The sequence below is a fragment of the Magnolia sinica genome, chromosome 3 (genome assembly GCF_029962835.1).
Source record: "Magnolia sinica isolate HGM2019 chromosome 3, MsV1, whole genome shotgun sequence".
Classification (NCBI taxonomy): domain Eukaryota; kingdom Viridiplantae; phylum Streptophyta; class Magnoliopsida; order Magnoliales; family Magnoliaceae; genus Magnolia; species Magnolia sinica.
The window spans coordinates 67,466,878-67,475,329 of record NC_080575.1 but is presented as its reverse complement, the minus strand read 5'-3'; the positions used below and the strand labels follow the sequence as shown (position 1 = coordinate 67,475,329).

At 41.3% G+C, this 8,452-nt stretch overlaps 1 non-coding gene across 1 annotated transcript; it reads right to left on the bottom strand.

Moving 5' to 3' along the window:
- Positions 1 to 4,050: 4,050 nt before the first annotated feature.
- LOC131241597 (small nucleolar RNA R71) lies at positions 4,051 to 4,157 on the bottom strand. The gene has a single exon (XR_009169158.1). It is a non-coding gene; the product is annotated as a small nucleolar RNA R71 (small nucleolar RNA).
- Positions 4,158 to 8,452: the final 4,295 nt, after the last annotated feature.

Here is an 8,452-nt window from a genome sequence, read left to right as displayed (position 1 = left end):
AATAAGGTCCACCATATACGTAATTTAAATAAGTTGAAGGTCCACTTATGGGTCACTTCCATGTCCAAAAAATGATGAAGATTCCCCAAGTTGTTCATATCAAACTGAGAGCTTACCTAAGAGATAAAAAAGAACGTAGAAGAAAAGAAGATTCACAACTTAATATGATGTCATTCACATATAAAAGAAGCGCAAGATGTCCATCTGTCCAATAAAATGTAAACATCAAGCAGTCCTATAAATAATTTTCTCAGGATATCAACTAAATAACTACAACCAAGCCATATACAAGATGGGCATTATTTAAATCTCAAAATCCAGGTGAGTCTCAGTGGAGAAATGCATTTTTCACCTCATAGTGCATCCCTAAGCATTTTCATATCAAAGCGTCTGATTAGTACAGGTCTTTAGAAGCTTGTATGTAAAAACTCGCCTTACATTGTTTTTGGTATAATCCCAGTGAAAAGAAAAGCATGTTGTTGAGGGTCAAATATTGCATATCAGACCCCAGTCGTTGCTAGGATTTACAAACATAGTACTGTTTAACGGCCTGATTTAATCATGTTTGTGATGTAGGGCATATTCATGAGCCTGGACTGGGAAAGGGTACTAAAGGCATGGATTTAACGGTCTGAAAGCACCAGAGCATGGGACGAACCCTAGGAGACCAAGATCGACAGATTTGCACGCCAGGGATCCAAGAAAATCGAGAAATTGAAGCTTAAGTGGCCTGAAAAGTATCCAGAATGCAAGATCATAGGGTTCCCACCATCTGATCAGTTCAAAACTCCATACGTGGCCTGAGGACCATAAATGAACTGTACACGTAAAATTTCAACTCCTAGATCACTGTGAAAGTGGCCCAACGGACAGATCAGCCCACAAATTACTGATTTGGGGCCCACCTGATCTCTGGATACACCTCATCTTCGGTCTCAACGCCTTAAATCATGTGAAGAACCAGATGGACGGTGCAGATTTCTCAAAAACTTCATACGTGGACCCCATATGAGATGAGTGTGCATGGTGTACATGTGCACTGGCCGTGCATGGCAACGCAGAGCTCGGTCAAACCGTCCCTTGACCGAGCTCTCCATCTCCAACTCGACTTTGTTCCTGCGGAAGAAACAGAGGCTGCGGGTGAGTCTTGTGGCCCACCATCGTGATGCAATGAACTGATCCGGACCGTCCATGAGATTCGTATGGCCCATGCCACTAAGGCCTAGGTGGCAAAATGCGAAGAAACAGTAATGATAGGGTTCCAGCCGTTCAAACACAGAATGAACGGTAGCAAGAAAGATTCTCTGCGCTGCACCAAAACTGATCCAAACAACCCATACTCGACTGAAATTTTTAAGAGAATCTGGTGGACGGTTTGGATTTCTCAAGCGACAAGGTAAGTGGGCCCCACCGAGAGTCCAGCGCCGATAGTCTCAGGCCCTGTTTACGCAGCCAATCGGGGCCATTCTGTGATCATAGCAGGGGTCGGCCTGATCATCTGGACCGTCCATTCATCCCAGGAGGTAGACAAGACCGGACACATGGTGTTTTCTCAGACCCATACGCGTGTACGCATGGAAACAGCGTCCGAGAGACCCGGACGCTCCAGACCATTCAGCGATCATGGCCAGGTTCAGAACAATGATCCTGGCCGTCCAAACACCTCTCAAGGTGCAACCGATTGATGCCAAGCTGACTGAACGGATCAGATTAGGTAGCAGGTTCCGTTTTGCAGAGATATAATGGCACCAAGAAGTGTTGGTTCTTGTTCTTGCGCACGGCTGTGAAAGAAGCTGCGGAAAAAGCTCTCTGCGTAAATTAGTCAGCTACCATCTTCGGTTACGTATAAGAGGAGAGAAGAAAAGGAGGGGGAGAGGACAGGACGGCTGGAACGAGAGAGGAAGAAAGGAAGAAAGGAAGAAACGTGAAGGACGGGAGCAGACAGAGGAAGAGAGAGAGTATTATTTTATTTGAATTTATTTATTCAGATTACTGTTTTTTTATTTGAAGATGATGTTTATTCTTGGCTAAACCTCTTAGCTAGGGCTAAGAGGTGAAGCTTGTAGCCTGATGGGAGTTTTTTTACTTATGTTTTTTTTCTGTTTAAACTAACTGATCATGTTTCTAGTTTAATCAAAGGAATGTTTTTTTTTTGTCTTTAATGGTCTGTTGTGACTAAAATTACAATGGATCTGCAATGGCCTTGAGTATTCCTTTCCCCTTTTTATGTTTATGAAGTCAGGAAGTCCTGTTGTTCGCCATCGTTTCCTAGGCATGGTCGGATGATGATACCCTTCCTAACTTCCCTGCATTATTGATTGGTTGGTAATTAGTTTAATTCTGTTGTTTACTTTGCCTCCTGGGCATGGATGGATGATGGAATCCATTCTAATTCATATACCTTTCATCTCTTTAAAAACTATATTTTCAGTCTAGTTTAGATGATGATGGCATAAGATCTCTCTAATCTCTACAAGTGGATCCTCTGAATCCCCAGTTTCCCTTCCTCTGAATTCCTTAAGCTTAGATTAATCTCTCACCATTATTCATCAGTTTACATTGGATTTAGATTGCATCTTTTGCTAGTACTATATCTAGTTAGTTTCAGATCACGTACAAGTTTCAGTCCCTGTGGATTCGACCTCGGTCTTACCGAGTTTATTACTACATCACAACCCTATACTTGGGGAGTGAACAAGTTTTTGGCGCCGTTGCCGGGGACTGATGGTTACGATTTTTTTCTGAAATTAATTACTTTTAGAATTAGGTTAAGATTAAGATTTTACTTACTTTAGGATAAAAGTTTTTATTTTATTTTATTCTATTGTTTTTTTTTTTTTTTGAACTTAACCTGTTTTCCTGTTTTGTAGGATCCTGACATAAGTTCTTAAATTGGTAATTCCTTCCTAATTTCTCTACTTTTTCTATTTTTTTTAAAGGTTTAAATCTTAGAGATTTTCTAACTCTAGTATTTCTCTGTTTGTAGGAAATAATTTATTTTTAGAAATTTTCCTATTTTGTTTTTAGAACTAGGTTAGTTATCTCCCTTTTTAGGAATTTACTTTCTAATTTGATTTTTGGTAACTTTCTAATTTTAACTCCTTTAGAATCTAATTTTGGTTCCTTATTTATTTTTAGAATTTTTGTTTAGAAATTAACCTTCCTATTTTGTAGGCCTTTAAAATAGAAATTTCTAACTTGGTAAGCTCCTCCTCTACTTTCTATTTTTCAGTTCTCTTTTAATAATTCACTTTCTAGTTTAGGACTTTCTAATTTATTTTAGAAGTTTTCACTTTCTTTTAGAAATCAGTTTACTGCTACCTTTCTTTTAAAGGATTGTTCTTCTTTTTTAAAAATCTAACTTATTTTATTTTATTTTGTAGGTTTTAACTTAGGACTCCAATTTGATAATTTCTTTCCAACTCTCTGTTTCTTTCTAGATTTTCTTTTCCTTTCTTAGGATTAGGTTTTTTGAGGGCTGCGAGTGTTTTCATGCCCAAGTGGGCCCGTGACGACACTCGACGTCTCTTGACTGAAGGAGGATTGGTTGAGGGGTTGACTATCCATCGCAGGATTAGACACCGCTCGAAATCCCCTGAGTTAACTGAGGTTATGGCTGAAGACCAACCTCCTCTACTTCCACCTAGGGGGGAGGATACCCAAGATGAAAATGAGATGCAATAGACACCCCCGCCTCGTACTTTATGAGATTATCTACAACCGGCGGGAGTGAGTACGCCCTCATGCATGATTTTTTCTGAAAACACAGGACAAATGGACATCAAGCCAGGAGTTATTCAACTCCTTCCCAAATTCCATGGACTTGAATCAGAGAGTCCATATTTGCATTTGAAAGAGTTCGATGAGATTATAGCTACATTATGTTTTCCTAATGTATCTGAGGATACAATTAGGCTGAAACTCTTTCCTTTTTCCTTAAAAGAGAAAGCTAAGACGTGGTTACATTCACTGCGTCCTAGATCCATTAGCACGTGGAACGATATGCAGAGGGAATTCATAAAAAAATTCTTCCCACATCATAAAACGATTACCCTCAGAAAAGCGATCATGAACTTTGCCCAAAAGGAAGATGAAACATTCTTCCAATGTTGGGAAAGGTTCAAAGATTTGGTCAGTTCTTGCCCACAACACGGATTTGAAACGTGGCGCATTACAAATTTTTTCTATGATGGACTGACATCTTCCATGCGCCAAATGGTCGAGACAATGTGTAATGGAGAGTTCATTAATAAAGACGTCGACGAGGTATGGGACTACCTCGACAGTTTGGCTGAAAAAACACAATCTTGGGACTATTACCCAAAGTCGAACACCACGTCTAGGCCGACTCAATTAAAGGAAAAAGGTGGATTATATCTTTTGAAAGAAGAGGATGATCTCAAGTGTAAAGTGACTACGCTCATAAGGAAAGTTGAGGCCATGGAAGGAAAGAAGGATAAGGTCAATGAAATTGTTTGCGGCATCTGTGATTGCAACATTCACACAACTGAAAACTGTCCTACAATACCTGCCTTTCGAGGAGTGTTGAATGAACAAGCCAATGCCGTAAATAATTATCAAAGACCTTTTACTGGACCTAACTCCAATACATACAACCCTGGCTGGAAAAATCATCCAAACTTTAGTTGGAAGAATGGACAGACGGCTACTCCTTCAGGTTTCTTCAATCAAAATCCAAATCAAGTGAAACCTCAAGAGGAACCGGTTCAAAATCCCATACAAGAGCTGGCTCAGGCAATGCGGGGAATTACAGATTTTATGCAAAAGATAGATTCTCGTATGACAGTTATAGAAAAGGGGCTGCTTCTTGCACAACCTCTCCCCAATCCTAAACCGCAGTATGAGATTAATGATCCCAGCTCTTCAAATCAGATGGGGCATGCTAAATCCATCACCACTCTTAGGAGTGGGAAGATCATTAATAAAACTCTTCCGGTTAGGCCCGAAAAGCCTCAAGAACCAGAAGAGGACAACAATGATGAGTCTAGTGATGCCTCATAAAAATTAGAACCGGAACTTCTAGAGAAGCCAGTTGCTCCATTCCTCCAACGGTTGGTTTCACTAAAACCTCTCTCTAACTCTCAGGATATCCTAGAGGTGTTGAAACAAGTGAAAGTCAACATTCCTCTACTTGATGTCGTTAAACAGATACCTTCATATGCCAAATTCCTGAAAGACTTATGCACGACCAAAAGATGGAAAATTATTCAAAAGAAAATCTTATTGACTGAGAAAGTGAGTGCCATCCTGAAGCAAGACGTGCCACAGAAATTCAAGGATCCTGGTAGCCCAACCATATCATGTGTAATCGGGAACCATCGAATTGATCACGCACTTCTTGACTTAGGAGCGAGCGTCAATCTAATTCCCTACTCGGTATACAAACAGTTAGGTTTGGGTAAATTAAAACCCACCCTAACCACACTACAACTTGCTGATCGCTCTGTTCGTGTACCAAGAGGGATAATTGAGGATGTGTTAGTCCAGGTCGATAGATTTTACTACCCTGTAGATTTTATCATCCTGGACACCGAACCCATCAATAACATGAGCACTCAGATTCCCGTCATTCTTGGTCGCCCATTCATTGCCACGTCAAATGCAATTATCAATTGCAGGAATGGTATCATGACTATGTCTTTTGAAAATTTGACATTGGAGTCAAACATTTTTTTCAATAACGGCAGCAACTCAGAGGATGATGACGATTTCCACGACATTAACATGATTGACTCTTTCGTGGAAGATACGACACCGCTGACCTTATCCTCCAACCATCTGGAGACGTGCCTGGCCCACTCCCATGATTTTGATGATGACATGATTAGGAAGACGTGTGCCTTGCTTGATACTGCACCGGTACTTGAAGTTAACCGGTGGAGGCCACAATTTGAAGAATTGCCACAAACCGATGTAGTGCCTCTACCGTCTAACCTCAAGCCGCCGAAGCTTGACCTAAAACCTTTGCCCTCTGATTTGAAGTATGCCTATTTAGGTCAAGATGAGACATACCCGGTGGTGATCTCTGCCCACCTGGAGAAAGAACAAGAGAGTATGCTCATATCTACTCTCATTGAGCATAAAGGAACCCTAGGATGGACGATAGCGGACCTCAAGGGAATCGATCCCTCAATTTGTACTCACCGTATATATCTTGAGGATAATGCAAAAATCGTTCGGCAACCACAACGTAGATTAAATCCAAACATGAAGGAAGTGGTTAAGGCCGAGGTTCTTAAACTATTGGATGTGGGTATTATATACCCTATATCTGATAGTCAATGGGTGAGTCCAACTCAAGTGGTCCCTAAGAAGTCCGGAATCACCATCGTAGCCAATGCTAATAATGAATTCGTGCCAACTAGAGTCACTACTGGTTGGAGAATGTGCATTGACTACAGGAAGTTGAATACCGTCACGAGGAAAGACCACTTTCCTTTACCATTCATTGATCAGATCCTGGAAAGGTTAGCTGGTCATTCCTATTATAGTTTCCTTGACCGGTATTCGGGCTACAACCAGATAGAGATAGCCCCTGAAGACCAGGAAAAGACCACATTTACATGTCCATACGGCACCTTTGCCTATCGAAGGATGCCATTCGGACTATGTAATGCCCCTGCCACCTTTCAGCGATGTATACTTAGTATCTTTTCTGATATGGTAGGGCAATATCTAGAGGTCTTCATGGACGATTTCTCTATTTACGGTCCATCTTTCAGTAAGTGCTTGGAAAGTCTTAAATGTGTGCTGAAAAGATGTGAAGAAAAGAACTTGATACTTAATTGGGAGAAGTGTCATTTCATGGTTCAGAAGGGAATTGTCCTTGGGCATATCATCTCGCCCAAAGGAATCGAGGTAGATAAGGCAAAAATCGATCTTATCTCTAACCTACCTCCACCCAAGAACATCAGAGACGTGCGATCCTTCTTAGAACACGCAGGATTTTATAGGCGATTCATAAAGGACTTTAGTCTCCTCTCTCGTCCTTTATGTAATCTTCTTCAAAAGGATGCTCCGTACGAGTGGACTGAGCAATGCCAGGAAGCTTTCACTAAGCTTAAAGGCACGTTAACCACTGCACCCATCATGCAACCACCTGACTGGAGCCTTCCTTTTGAACTTATGTGCGACGCTTCTGATTATGCTCTTGGGGCGGTCCTTGGCCAGAGAAAAGATAAGAGGCCCTATGTCATTCATTACGCAAGTAGAACTTTAAATTCTGCCCAGGTGAACTACTCGACTACAGAAAAGGAACTCTTAGCTGTAGTGTTCGCCTTGGACAAATTTAGGTCCTACTTGATCGGATCCAAGATCATTATCTACACAGATCATGCGGCACTTAAGTATCTTCTTTCTAAGAATGATTCTAAGCCCTGTTTGATACGATGGATCCTTCTACTCCAAGAATTTGATTTGAAAATCAAAGATAAAAAGGGAGTAGAGAACGTAGTGGCCGATCACCTTTCTCGCCTTATTACCTCTGATTCCCTTGAGGCGACCCATATCAATGACTTGTTCCCTGATGAACAACTATTCAGAGTCTCTCATTCACCTTGGTTTGCTGATATTGCTAATTATCTTGCTACAGGTGCCATACCGACACAGTGGACTGCGCAAGATAAGAAGAAATTCTTCACCGAGGTGCGTAACTTTTTCTTGGATGATCCTTACTTATTTAAATATTGCCCAGACCAAATCCTAAGGAGATGTGTACCAGACGATGAGCATCAGAGCGTCATCTCCTTCTGTCACTCACAGGCCTGTGGTGGTCACTTTTCTGCTAAAAAGACCACGGCCAAGATTCTGCAGTGTGGCTTTTACTGGCCCACTATGTTCAGGGACACTCATGAGTTTTGCAAAGCTTGTGAGCATTGTCAGAAATTGGGAGCATTGTCCCGTCGAAATATGATGCCTTTGAATCCCATCCTTATCATTGAAGCATTTGATTGCTGGGGCATTGATTTCATAGGACCATTCCCCCAATCGTTTGGGAATTTGTATATTTTGCTCGCCGTGGATTATGTCACTAAATGGGTCGAAGCGATTCCGTGTTGAAAGAATGACCATCACACGGTCATTAAATTCCTAAAAGAAAACATCCTTTCTCGATTCAGAACGCCTCGAGCCATCATTAGTGATGGGGGCTCACACTTTTATAATAGACCATTCGAGAGCTTAATGAAGAAATACGGTATCTCTCATAAGGTGAGCACCCCATAACATCCACAGACAAGTGGACAAGCTGAGATTTCTAATAGAAAAATTAAACACATTTTGGAGAAAACGGTTAACCCTGATCGTAAGGATTGGTCAATCCGATTGACCGATGCCTTATGGGCATACCGTACTGCCTTTAAAACCCCTATTGGAATGCCTCCCTTTAGACTTGTCTATGGGAAAGCTTGTCACTTGCCTATGGAGCTGGAAC